The sequence below is a fragment of the Canis lupus genome, chromosome 20 (genome assembly GCF_048164855.1).
Source record: "Canis lupus baileyi chromosome 20, mCanLup2.hap1, whole genome shotgun sequence".
Lineage (NCBI taxonomy): Eukaryota > Metazoa > Chordata > Mammalia > Carnivora > Canidae > Canis > Canis lupus.
The window spans coordinates 54558368-54572812 of NC_132857.1; positions in this window are offsets into that span (position 1 = coordinate 54558368).

Below are 14445 nucleotides of genomic sequence, written 5' to 3' on the forward strand. Positions count from 1 at the left end.
CACATGCAAAAGATTAAAACTAGACCACTCTCTTACACCGTACACAAAAATTAACTCAAAATGAATAAAATATTTGAATGTAAGACCTGAAACTACAAAACGCCTAGAAGCAAATTTAGGTAGCAAGTTCCTTGACCTCAGTCTTGGCAATGTGTTTGTGGATCTATTTCCAAAAGCAGGGGGAAAGCAAAAATAAACACGTGAGATTACATCAAACTAAAAAGCTTCACACAGCAAAGGAAACCATCATCAAAATGAAAAAGTAACTTACTGAGAGAAGGAAGATATTTGCCAACCACATATCCAATAAGGGGTTAAAATCCAAAATATATAAAATCTCTTACAACTCAACAATAAAAAAATGAACTAAATGTTATATATGGACTGAAAATGATGTCATAAACGGGCAACGGATCTGAATAGGTGTTTTTCCAATGTCTTATGCACACGGCTAACAGGTACATGAAAAGATGTTCGGTATTACTGATTTTCAGGGAAATGCAAAACTAAAATGAGGTATCACCTCACCCCTGTGAGAATGGCTAGCATCAAAAAGAAATAAAATAAATTAAAAAAATAAAAAAGCAAGAAAAAACAAGTGTTGAAGAGGATGTGGAGCAAAGGGAACATACTGTTGGAGGGAATGTAAATTCATACATTGTTGGTGGGAATGTGAACTGGTGCCGTCACTGCGGAATACAGTATGGAGTTTCCCCAAAATATTAAGAATAGATCTACCATATGACCCAACTATCCCACTCCTGGATCTTTATCTAAATATGAAAACACTAATTCAAAAAGATATATGCACCCATATGCTTATTGCAGCATTATTTACAATAGCCAAGATATGAAAAAAACCCAAGCATCCGTCAATAGATGAGTGAATAAAGAGGATAGGCTTTACGTGTGCAATGGAATACTACTCAGCCATAAAGAATGAAATCTTGCTGTATGTGATAACATGAATGGGACTTGAGGGTATTATGCTAAGTGAACTAAGTTAGCCCGAGGGAGACATAGATCATTCGATTTTACTCATATGTAGATCTAAAAAATATATGTAAGAAATGAACAAACAAAATAATGCAAAAATAGACTCGGATACAGAGAACAGATTGATCAGCTATCAGAGGGGAAGGGAGACTAAATGGGTGCAGGTCAATTGTATGGTGACGAATGGTAGCTAGACTTTTGGTGGTCACTTTGTAGCCCGTACAGATGTCAATGACAAATACAGCTGAAACTTTCATAAAATTACGGACCAATTTGACCTTGATTTAAAAAAGAAAGAAAAAGAAGCTTACCAAATGTTTCTCCAAGAGAAAAGAAATGTGCTATTAGGGACAGAGAATATTTTATTATTTTTTGTTTTTCTGAGCCCGAAGCGCACTGCCTCACAGAGAAGAACAGATGTTTGGTCTGAGAGGAGGTAGAGAAAGGATTGATATAAAGAATAATATATTTTATACACATAAGCACACACATATTCTGGAAGGCAGAGAAGAAGATGTAAACTAAGACAGTATTTAAAAATAAAAGGGAGCTGTGGAAACGGAAAAAGTTTTAATTCCAAGCCCACATTACATTATCTTACTTCAGAGGTCTCTCAAAAATAGCCAAATGAAGTAGGCATGTTTCTTTTCTAACTTTAACCTGGCCCAGGAGGGGAATACATCCTTCCTTCCCCCCTCTCCAAAAAAAAACAAAAAAAAAAAAAACAAACACAAATATCATCAAAATGAGGCTCAAGGTGATAAACTTCAATTCAGAGGGTAAATGTTTATGGATACATTAAGTTATAGTCACCTGAAGTCTCAGTAATGGAATTATTGACAAGCCCTGAAATACAGCTTGGTACCCAGGGCCATTCTCTCTCTCTCTCATTCTCTCGCTCTTTCTCTCTCTCTTTCTCATTCTCTCATTACCTCTCCCCACTCCCCTTGCCTACCTTCTTGGATTGCTTCTCTCATTTCCACTACCAAAAGGGAATGGAGCTATTTTTTGACCAGATTCTGATTTCTGTACTCAAAGAAAACCCCACCCTATGCTAGAAAAACTAAAAAAAAAAAAAAAAAAAAAAAAAAATTATTTGCCAAAAGCCATGGTATCTTTGACTGACATGTCTGTCCTAGAACAAACTACTTAACAATATCTCCTTCGTGTGACCCCAGACATCCCCAGTTAGAGAGTCCGAAGGGCAAAAACAGCAGCAGTAATCGAGTCCTTTATATCCGAGTCCCTTGCTAACTGTGTGATAGGCTCTGAGAAAAGGCACAGGAGGAGCAGTGGAAGGGGGTCGTGAAGGATGCAGGGGGTGGGGTCTTGGGACACGCTGCCCGTGACTGTTGCCAGAGTTTCCTTCCTCTTGGAAAGTTCTAGGATTGTTATGGTCCCTTGGGATCTCTCTCTGGGTTTACATCCTGCTGCAGTCTTTTGGAGGATTTTAAAGGAAGTGAATGCTTTTAGAAATGCCTTCTATATACAGAATCAACTCTTGTGGATCTGGAAAGGACGAATGCCCTCACAGGTGATAGCTCACCTGGCCAGACAACAGGTGTCTACAGTTCTGCAGAGAGCAGTCACAGGGGCGGCCCGCAGATGTGGGTGCAAGCACTTATGTTGGCGGTGGTAGCTGTGCAGGGAGGCCTCGGATCGCATTGCAAAACCTAACACACAAGACTTTCTCGTTGCCCAGTGTTTTAAAAATCTCCATCCCTTATGCTGGGAAAATTACGAAAGATGCAAAAAATATCTTTTGATCCAGTCTCTTAGCAGCATCTTCCCCCAGGTGCCCTCGGAGTAGAACCGTCTCCGCCAGCAGCGCTTCCAACGTCACATCCTTCCCACCGGCCTCCCCTACTCGAAATGCACCCACCTGTGTCCCACACCCTCAAGGCTCCATGCCCAGGTAAAGGTAACCACTACCTCCTCCGGAGAAGCGGAGTATCGGCAAGGATCAAGGGTCAATTTCAAACTCAATATACATACAGTTGGGATTACATCTGTTCAACCACGCACACTGGTCTCACTGGAACCCCAGCGAGGGTTCTTAACCCGCCATCTCGGCCTGTGGTTTAATGGCAGCAACAGCAAACGGAAGAAGAAAGTTATCTGGTGAGATAAGAAACACAATGATACAGCTTTTAAAAAGACCCAGGATGGTTCTTTTCTTTTTTTCTTTCCTAGCTGTCACCAATTCCAAAAACAAAAGACAAATCTGTAATCTGATAAAGAGAGCAAAGACTTGGGCACTGATTTGATTTTGTAGATTAGGAACATTTTTAAATGCACGGCAGCTGTTTATACTTAGTATACTTCGGCCAGCCTGAAGGGCATCAGAAGCTTGTTTTCCCTAGTTCTGCTTATCTAGATGTAGCTAGGAAAAAAAATCTAACATATTCATCAAAAATCCATTGGGAAATATGACTGGTAAAGAAATAGCCTCCCAAGGATTTTGGATATTTTATTGTTATCATGTCAGGAATCTCACCTGCCTAGCAGATTGCTTTGCTTAAAGTGAGAAAAAAAAAAAAAAAAAAAAAACCCTGTGGTATCTATTTTAAGCATCACGATCCTTAATTTCTTAATCTTCTGTTCTTGAGTTCTATAATAAATCCATTCAAAGCTGTACATATGCATTAAGAAGCATACAAAAGTCACCTTTTCTTTTCTTTCCAAAACATTAAAGCCTTTTCATTCCATTTTAAAGGACTCTTTTAAAGCAAGTTCTCTAAGCCAACTTTCTAACCCACACATCACAGAACACTAGGCCCCGGTTTTTCTGGATGCAGTAACTGGTATAATATCTGGTGTAATTATTTCACCCATCAGCATCTCAAGGAACAGTAGCTTTGAGCAGGGCCAGCGCCAACTCTAGGAAAAAGGGTGGGAGTGTTGTGTTCAGGCGTGCAGGTTCTCACAAGCACGCTCTCTCGGTCTCCATTTAAGTACAGCTCAATTTTCACCAGAGCCCCCAAATATTAGCATATAGTAGCTACTAAGAATTCATTAGAAATGCCCAAAGACTCAGATTTCTAGGTCTGCTCCGAGAAGACACCTCTAATCCATAGGCTCCTTCATACGCCCAAACCCAAGATATGCCACAATGTCCCCAGTAGGTTCTGGGATACAGGGGTTTGTCCAAAGGTATTGATCAGGGCAGAAAAGTTAATTTTCTGGAACATTAAATTTCAAAAAAAAAAATGTTTCTCTCTCTCCAGGGAAAAAATAATAGACGAACATCTTGGCAATAAGAGAGAAAGACCCGTGAACTCCTCCCTGTTGCCATATAGTAATGCATTTGCCTCGTTCAGAAATTCAAAAGTAAGTTTTCTAAAATCCTGGCCTCCCCTTGTAGCTCCAGGGTTTGTTGGACCTAATGCACCCCCCTTCAAAGGCCGCGGGGGCCAAGAAGCGATCCCATTAAAACAAGCCCCCAGTTTCTGCAGTTTCTGTTAATGAGCAATGTGCCCATTTGCACAACTGAGGGCACAATCACCTTCGCAGGCCCTAGGGCTTGTCGCCTGCCTGGCCTCGTGCTCCTGCCCCCTCCGCTCCCCAGCTCTCAGGCTCAGCTCAGGCACCCCGCCCGCGGGTCCCCGGCCCCTCAGGGTCCTCCTTGCACGGTGGCCACCTCAAGGTCCTCTTTGCACGGTGGCCACGGGCCACAGGCCTCCGGGCTCGGGGTGGTGGGTGTAGGACAGCGTGCTCAGATGGTCCCCGGGGTCCTTCCAGAAGCCCTCTGCCCGGGCTCCTGGGCCCTGCCAACGAGCTGGAGGCCTCGGCCTCCACGGGTGATCCTCCAGCAGCCTGGAGGGGCTCGGACCCCCACGCGGCCACTTGGCTCACCTGGGTCACCCCGAGCCAGGGCCCGCACCTGCCAGCTGCTGCCGTGCGTCCTCCCTCTGGCACCAGCCCCGCGGGGCTCCCGAAACCCTGGTCCCTCAGCTTCCCCTTTCTCCTCGTCCAGGGCAGGACAGCAAGTGGGGCCTCGCCAGGACCCCAGGATTCCTGAGAACGGTCACCTTTCCCACCGTAGCCCGTGTCACCGGCGCTCACCCCGGAGCCCAGCCGCCCGGGCCCGCTGTCCTGGCCTGAGCCACTGGCAGCAGCAGCCGGAGGAGAGCTCGCTGGCACCTGCCCAGGTGTGCACCTGAGCGGGAGGAGGGCCGCAGGTTGCCTTACCTCCCGGCTCAGCCGGTTAAGGGTCGGCCTTGGGCTCAGGTGATGACCCCGGGGTCCTGGGACGGAGCCCGGCTCGCCTCCCTGCTCAGCGGGGCCTGCTTCTCTCTCTGCCCCTACTGCTCTCCCTCTTCTCTATCAAATAAATAAAATATTTTTAAAAAGTGCAATTTAAGAACCAGAGTCCCAGGTTCTACCCATAGCTCCCTCACCTCCAAGTTGGTCCATTAAGGTTTCAGCTGTTTCCTTTGAAAAATGATGCGGTAGGAGGCCGTGGACTAGGGACTCCTGCATGTCAGACTCCGAAATAAACCTAAAGTCAAGTGTTTTCAGCCACTCTTTCTTCAAAGTATCCCATCAGAGGAGGCACGCCTCTGTGCACCGCAGGATTTCTGAATCTGTTAAGCAAGAACAGGTGTGAGAGCCTCCGCTCTGCAGATATTGAGGCAGAGAAAACTAATATATGAACATAAGCACCTAGAAATGATAAATTATTATAAATTTGCACAATCATCTCAAGAATGATGGTGTTCTGCTGTCTTCTTCATTATTAATGAACTAGACAACCTTATTTAAAATAGACAATGGTGAATAGCAAGAAGATAAATATTTTACATTTTGCATTCAAGACCTCCTCTCTAGGAAGAGAAATTTCATCTTATAAATATCTCATGTTATTTATTCAATTACTTCATTGTATACTGCTCCTTCCCACCTGAATTTATATGGGAGAAGAGCTCGGGTTGTTTTTCTTTTGTACTTGAAACTCAGGGTCATTCCTGTATTTTGCACTAAATAATAATCTTAACATGCTTTCCTTTGCCTTTTCTAGATTTTAATATTTGAAAACGGGCAACTGCTTATCTTCTACAAAGGTGGTGATTTACTACTCGCAAAGCTCAATTTCGAAAGTGTGAGTGCATGGGACCCACGCAAACAACGTTACCTTTTTGCTGTGACGATCTCAGCCAGCCCTAATCCTCATTATGCTCCATTTCTCCAGAAATAACACAAGAGCACTAGGTGGAAATCGCATCATCCATCGCCCAAACTCTGCAAACATTCAGTCGTGATAGGAGGCTCCGGACACAGCTGGAAGCCACTACGCCTGCCTGCCCTGTAGCTAATCCGACCACTCTTGAGGCAGGTTCTAAACGAAATGAGAGCGTGATGCCTGATATTTAAATCGTACGTTCCAGCTTAAGAAATGCTTTAACATATTCTCATTTGATTCCCACATTAATCTAGCCATTAGCCCATTTTACAGATTAAGACGCTGAGAAGAGGCACCAAGGCATCTCACTGCTTTCCAGAAAAGTTTGTCTAAAACTGTGCTGCATGGGAGGTGGGAGATTTTGGTGACCCTCCCACTTCAAGCAACGTTTATGTGTATCAGGCAAAGTGGAGTTCACCCGGTGCCAGAAACCACCAGATCTGAATTTAAGTTTGGCTTGGCTGCTTACTGGCTGTGCGACCCTGGGCAAGTTACCTGACGTCCCTGAAACTCCAACTTTTCATCTGTTAAAAAAAAAAAAAAGCTAAGAATAAGCAAGCTCTCTGGGTCGCTATAATGGCTAAATAAAATAATGCGAGTCACAAGCCTTGCTTTGATGCCTGGCACTCACTCACCACTCCGAAAAGGATGCTTTATATCAAATCTACACAGTGCCACCTGCTTCTCCTAATTAACATCCCTCATAAACACACCCAGATGAAATAACAAACCAAGGAAGATTCCATCCGTGTCCCTAGGAAGACATAAAAGCATGGCACTTCCTAATCAGCATCACTGTTCCTATATCCTTTATAATAAGGAGGTCTTTATTCCCACAGGCGTACAAAAGCAAGGCTTCCCCAGGCTGGATGGGGAGAGGAGGATTTGGAAGAGGAGTCTCCTCCTCGGGCAATTTCCTTTGCATATTTGACCTGCACAGAGAAGCATTCTTATTCCTCTTTACCATTGATTAATGGCATATTGGCAGGTGATTTACAAGTCTTCAACTTGTGGTGTCCTGAGTGAAGCGTGACAAAGGCGTAATTTTCGGTTGGTACATCCATCACATTTCACTAACCTAACCTGGGAAACGGGGATCATTCTTTGTCAAAAGGAATGGCTTCATGCGCGGGCACTCCACGCCTGGTCCGGGCCTCCCTCCTCCCTTCCTGGCCCTGCTCAGACACCAGGTAAATGGGATTCCTTCAGGGAGGGCTTGGATGGGATCCAATTCAAAGACACATAATTGGCAGTTTTTTCATCTTTCAAAGGCCTTTTCAATACTCACGCTGCTACAGTCAGACTTGCTTTGATTCTCACAAAGCATTGCCTCACCTCCAAGACTGTTGCTAGGATATAGGGATATCACAACTCCTGAATACATAGGCGGAAGGAAAAGATTTTCCTCCTCCTTACAAATGTCATTCCAATTCTTGCTCTGCTTTTCTTCAAGGCCAAACTGAGGACAAAGAATAGGATTACCGGGATGAAGTGTTCAAAATAAAAGGTCAGAAACCAGAGAGACCAGTGCCTGACTGGGAGTGGGGGTGGGGAGAGCCCTGTGGGAGAGAAAGTTTTGCTTGCAATAGTGGTCAGATGACTCACCAGAGGTGGAGCAGATCCAGAACTAGCAAGGGCGGTTGCATGTGTGTGCGTGCGTGTGGGTGGGTGGGGGTGTGTGTGCACACATCACGAACGGGGCAGGGTATTGAAAATCAACCAGAGACTGAAATGTCCCCATTATTTCTGCCCTAAAGTCAGTAGGTCAGAGAAGGGAGCTCTAACACCGATTAAGCATTGAACAGCTTGAGGCCTTATTAATATGCAAATACCCTATGGAGAAGGGTGAGCATGTTAAAGTGTTATCCCCTGTGATAGCTTTAGAATATAGTTGGTAAATCGAACTCCAATTAAAAAAAATACAAAAAAAAAATAAAAAAGTTGAAAAAATTTTTAAAATGCTCCATAAATTCTTTGACACTCCTCCCTTCGAAAGGGGGGAGCCTGGTCCCCCTTTGCTTACGTGCAGACTGTACTGAGCAACACGTGTAGCCAACAGACTGTGGTAAAAGTGGCAGCGACACTGTGGGGTTCTGAGATTAGGGCAGCAAACGAGGTGTGCCTTCTTGTCTCCCCTCTTTTTTTGTTTTATCATCACAATCACTGCGAAGAGTTGCGGGTAGCTGACACACAGTGTAACCGATTCAGGTGTACACCTGAGCCATTCGACAAGTTTCTACATGACACTGTGTTCCCACAAGTGTGGCTGCCACGCGTCCCGTTGCGTCACTCTTACAATATCACTGACTATTACCTCCCTTTGTGTCACCCCCTCTGAGGGGAGCCGGCTGCCACCCAAACCGCCCTGGGGAAGAGGACACGAGCTGAGGCTTCAGCCAAAGTCACGTGAGTGGGCCATCCTGGGCGCTGGTCTCCAGGCCTCTGTCAAGCCCCAAGACGGTAGCTGACGGCAACGTCGTTGAAGACCCAGGAGGGAACCATCCAGGGAAACTCTCCCCAAATTCCTGACCCAGACACCTGACCCAAAGATCTTCCCAAATTCCTGGCCCACTCAGTCCTGGATTCATTTGTTTTGCAGCAGTAGAGACCTCGGACCCCCACTTCTCCGACAGGTTGATTCGATCGGCTGAGCTGCGGCTGCTGAGGAAGCCAGGTCTGGGACTAAAGAGTTTCCAAGACAGGCGAAAGTCAGATCGTTTGTATCCTCTTCTCATTTAGGGTCAAGTCCCGCTTTCAGAGAGGACCAGCCAGGGTGGAGCACAGTGGGGAATTTCACGACAGCAGAGCCCAGAAGGAGACACGGGAGGGATCCAGAGAGGAGGTCTGACCCTTTTCCAGGGTCGTCTAAAGCTCGCCTCTTGTATGGGCCCACAGTTGGGTCCCAAAACACGAAACTCAATGAGGCAGGGCGACAATTACAGGAAACCATCTCTATAGACAACCAGAAGCAGGAAGGAGACCCATCAGGAGCAAAAAAGGCCCCACGTTAGCCACCTTAAAGGGCTGACATCGCAAAGGCCACAAGAATTCAGACACTAGCACCTAGCACGAGTTCCAAGGCCACTAGTTGGTGTGGAGGTAACAAGGTTACCCAAACCTGGCTACACACCAGCACCCGAGGAGCTTAGGGGAGAATGCAGATTGTCTGGCCTCACACCAGAACCCACAGAACTAGAATCTCTGGGAGCGGGGCCCAGGGCTGCCGTTGGGAAATCGTAGTCTCCCTTCTCAGAGTTAGAAAGCCTCCGGGGATGTCGGTCATGTGGTTACCTGGCGGGTCCCGGATTCCCCATCTGTGAAGAAGGCATGAAACCAGCCTCCCCACTTCCTCACGGGGATGAAAAAGCAATGAGCCCAAGAATGCCAGGCACCCCTGAGCTCCTCAGAAGAAAAGCACCGCAGACGTACAGGGTCTGTCATTGCTGTCACTCTGCCTACATTTGTTCGTGGGCCTCCTAGAGTTGCTGCACAAACCGGCTTCCCCTTGGAAGGAAATCTCGGGAGCCTGTCGGGACCCATCTGCAGTGGACAACATACAGGTGGGACCCCTTCCAAAGACGTTTACCTGGAGGTAGCTTCAGAACCCCTGGGTCTGGTGGTGGTGGTGGGTGTGCGTGTGCACATGTGTGTGTGCACGTGTTTTTTGGCAGAGGGTCAGGGGGCCATATCCACAACCTGCCGCATCTTGGCATTTGTGCCCATCATCCTGAGAAGAGGACTGATGTTGTGATAGCAAAGCTTTTATCGCAAGAGCTCGTCCACAAATGATAGCCTCAAGAAGCCACTAATAGCATCTAGTAGCTGTTTCCAAAAACATTGCCAGTTTATACGTATTTAAAACACAGGACGGAAACATACTAATATGTTGATCATGGTCGTTGCCAGATGGTGGGGTTTCAGGTAATTCGACATTTTTCTTTTTATAACTTTGTTTTTAATTCCTTTTTTTTTTTTTTTTACAATGATCATGAAATACGTATAATCAGAAAATAATGGAGTTTTTCGCGACAAAGTGGTGGTGTTCCCAGATCCCAGGGGCTGGGGCGGCCCAGAGACAGCTGGCTTGACACAAGCCTGCCTGGGGGCAGCTGGGGTCCCCGGGGGGAGCAGTTTGGGGACTGGAAACACTGCTGGAGCTGCTACCTCAGACAGAAAGAAAGCAGAAAACGCAGGTCTCTCCTCTCCTCCCACCTTCCAACTTCCTGCCCCGGCCTCTCTCTCTGGCCAACGCCCACTAGGCAGACCAGAGCCCGAGAAGGGCAAGGAATACATCTGCAAGCAAACAAGGAAATGCCCAGCACCATCACTTTTCAGAATTATTTTCCATTTCATCTTTGGACATTTGGAAGCAGAGAAAGGGAGGGATAAGCCCACACAATCCTACGGTGCTCCTGGCACCATCGCACCAGAAGAGAATGCATTTTTAAAGCATGTGAAAACCACCAAGCTGGATTGCATAAGATCATTTTTTATGGAAAGGCCCTCAGGCATCAAAACCAGAGGTGGGAGGAAGGAGTACAGTTCACAAAATGAGCTGCATTGCTCATTGGAAATATTTTATACATAGGCTTAGATATTTAGGCCTATTCATAAAATTTATAAACAGAGAGCTCTTATGGATAAGATTTCATCACATATTTGCAAGAGGAAGACGATAGTTACACAAGGCTGGGTTTTCTAGGTAGGACATCACTTTCCCCATTGTCTTTGTTCTTTGTATAAGCAGGCATTGCTCTGAAACACGTAGACCCCATTACAACAATAATGATCCACTTGAAAGAAGGAGACAATCAAATAGTCACCAAACCAACTAAGAATGTGCAGACTTTTATGGTTTGTAATGGTTCTGAAAGAGAGGCCTAATCTATTTCTCCAGTACCTAGTCATGCACTCCACCTTCTAAAACAACATCAGATTCTATTGTGTTTTATGAAATTCTCTGTAGCTGTGAGTTAACTAGGTTTCAGTTCTCATTCTCTTTATACACATCTCTCATTCATTTATTAGAATCTCTTAAACTGCAGCCTTTGCTAAAAGCCAGTCCACAAACACAATAAAAATTTTCATTAAAATATTTAAAACCCAGAGCAGCAGCAATAACATCAAAACGAAATGCTAGCAGCCTGCAACAGCAAATCTCAGGAGACCCTCTACCACGCAGCACTGTGGAAAGAGGCGGCATTTCACACTTTGTCCTATATGTTATTAAGCCCAGCCTCTTGAAGGGATGTGGTAAGAAGAGCTATCCAAAATCTTCACTTGTCTAAAGAAAATGTCTCAAAGCCTTCTGCTCTCTCCTTCTGTTTTCTTTATAATGGATAGTTGGGTAGATGATAGCTGGAAAAGGAAAAGAAAAGAAAAAAAAGAAAAGAAAAGAAAAGAAAAGAGAAAAGAGAAAAAGAAGAAAGAAAAAAGAAAAGAAAAGAAAAGAAAAAAGAAAAGAAAGAAAAGAAAAGAAAGAAAAAAGAAAAAAAGAAAAGAAAAGAAAAGAAAAGAAAAGAAATAAAAGAAATGAAACTGACTGTGTGGCTCAGTCAGTTAAGCATCCAACTCTTCATTTCAGCTCAGATCATGACTCAGGGTCATGAGATCGAGCCCCATGTGGGGCTCTGCACTGGGTGTGGAGCCTGCTTAAGATTCTCTCTCTTGATCCCTCCCTGCCCCTCCCCATCTCTCCTTCTCACACATGTCCACATGCATGCACTCTCTCTCTCTTAAAAAAAGGGAGGGGGGGGGGAAGATCAAGAGATAGATAACATAGCTGCATGGGTTTGAGCCTGCTATGAATATGCTTAGCGAGGTGCAATGCCCTAATCATGCACAGTGAAATAGGGTCAGGAGCTGTTGATACCCTAAGAGGGATAGAGGGTCAACTTAGCACCAACAGTTAGAGGCACTTGGGCACGCTGCCTGTGTACGTCACCATTTAACAAATCCATTGAAATGAGAACTAAGTGTCGGCTATACACCAGATATCATTATGTTTCCCTAACCAACCCCAGCAAACGAAGAAAATAATTTGATACACAGAATAGAGTATTTGGTAACCATTGGCCTTGCAGACTGTAAGGACAGGCCCAGAGAGCTAGCCCATGAGGCATGAGGACATGGCTCATTTCCAGGATCTGCCTCTAAGACCCTGCTCCCATGTGCTCTTTTCCAGAAAATTCTGGAATTGTCTGTAATCCCTTTAACAGGAACAGAGTTCCACAACTTGCAATAAAAACTTCAGGTTGCAAACACACCTGGGAAAGGTAAAACTGTTAACTTGCTTTCACATGAAGTCTAAATAGCTGCTTTCTTGAGAGTGCTTTGGATGTGGGGATGCAGGGTGAGTGATAACAGGGAGGAGTTACAAGACAAGGATCCTGTGTACCTGAAAAGGAGTTGTCCTGCGGAGGAAGAAACTAAGGCAAAAAAGATGTCTGAGATAAAATTCCCTTATGCCCGGGTTTGGCCCGGGGAAGAACTTCTCTTGCTCATTTTTACATTCACTGACAGGCTGCAGACATCAGAGCAACTGTCTTAATGACCCCACCCCAATGCAGCTTAAGCCTAAAAGTCAATCTCTGGAGGGTGGCCAGAAGCAGATTCCAGAGCCTGGTGTCACAAGCTCACAGTGATTCTGCAGCCAGGGAGAGAGCATCATCAACAAGAAATACTGAGGGATGCTAAGGAAAAGAGCAAAGAAACACAATCTTTCAGATTATCTGTTGGCTTTGTAAAAAAACAAAAAAAAAACAAAAAAAAACAAAAACAAAACAAAACAAAACAAAACAAAAAAAAAACAGAAAAAAGAAAAGAGAAGAAAGAAAAAAACCAACCACCTTTCCTGCTTTGTCTTGGGGCTTGGGGCTTGGGGCCCCCAGCTCTACAAGGCAGTTGTGCGTGGCCTTGCAGTCCTACTTCCCCTCACTAACCAGCTCTCCCTGAACCCACCCAGCAAGCCTCCGAGTGGAGATGCTGGAATGGCCTTTCCCAGGAACAGTTCCACCACTTGGCCAAGGTCACAGCGCTAATTGCAGGTATCAGTATTGGAGTAATCTGTCTTCCCTTTTGAAATCGCCAAGCAGCTGAGAACAAACACTATCAGGACATAAATTCTCTGTATTTCAACACACTTAAAAATCATTTTGTTAATACCAAGTATTCCATAAACAAACATATTAATTCACGGTGTGGTTTTACATTGTTCTCTCTTTCTCTCCTCTGACCCTGCGGGATTCCTCTTTCACTTCTAGCCCTCCCTGCCATTTCAGGGCGCCCACTCCCTTCCCTGCACCATTTGCCACCTCCTTTCCTACCTCTCTCTGATGTCTCTTCCCTTCCTTTACATCATTGAATGTTCTCAAAGCGAAGATAATTAAGCTAATAGGTTTGACTTGACGAACAACTTCAAAAACCTTTCTCAACCATGACGCCTCATCTGAATCACAGAACACAGGGGCGCCTGGGTGGCTCAGTTGGAACGTGTCTGACTCTTGATTCCAGCTCAGCTCAGGATCTCAGGGTCCTGAGATCAAGCCCCTCATGGGGCTCCATTCTCAGCACCAAGTCTGCTTGTCCCTCTCCATCTGCTCCTGCCCTCGCTCACATGCTTTCTCTCTCTTGCTCTCTCTAAAATAAATAAATCACTGAACACAAAATGACTATTTTCAAGTCTCCCCAAAATGGTACATAGATAGTATTATTCTAAAGGCATCCCTGAAAAGTTTACTTGTTACACACGGTGGACACTTAACTCCATCCCAGAACCTTTACGCAGAAGAGGGATACCCTTTAACCTAGACAGTTAGTAAGAAACTAGTGGAAACTAATGGTTTTTGCCATATAATTTAGAGATTTAGAGTTTGAGAAGTCAAACTCACGTTTTAAAAGTAGCAAGCAATTCTGATAAAGGAAGAAAAGAAAAATGAAAACAAGTGTTAGGTTTTAGCAATAAACCCAAATAGTAAGGGAGTCTGGTCATCTCATAGATGAATTTTTATGACATATACATACCACCTGTGCTGTTGTTTATTTAGTGTTTTCTTCAAATATCTTCATTCTTTTCCACTTCAATTTATTTAGAATTTAAATAAAAAATAAAAATAAAAAATTTAAATAAAAATTTATTTATATCATTGCCAAAAATGGAAAGCCAGTTTCATTTATACCAAAAAACCAAACAGTGTTCCATTAAATACTGTTATATTACGGTCTCTCTATAGGCTATTGCAGTCAAAGGCTGAGGCTTTCTCTTTTTG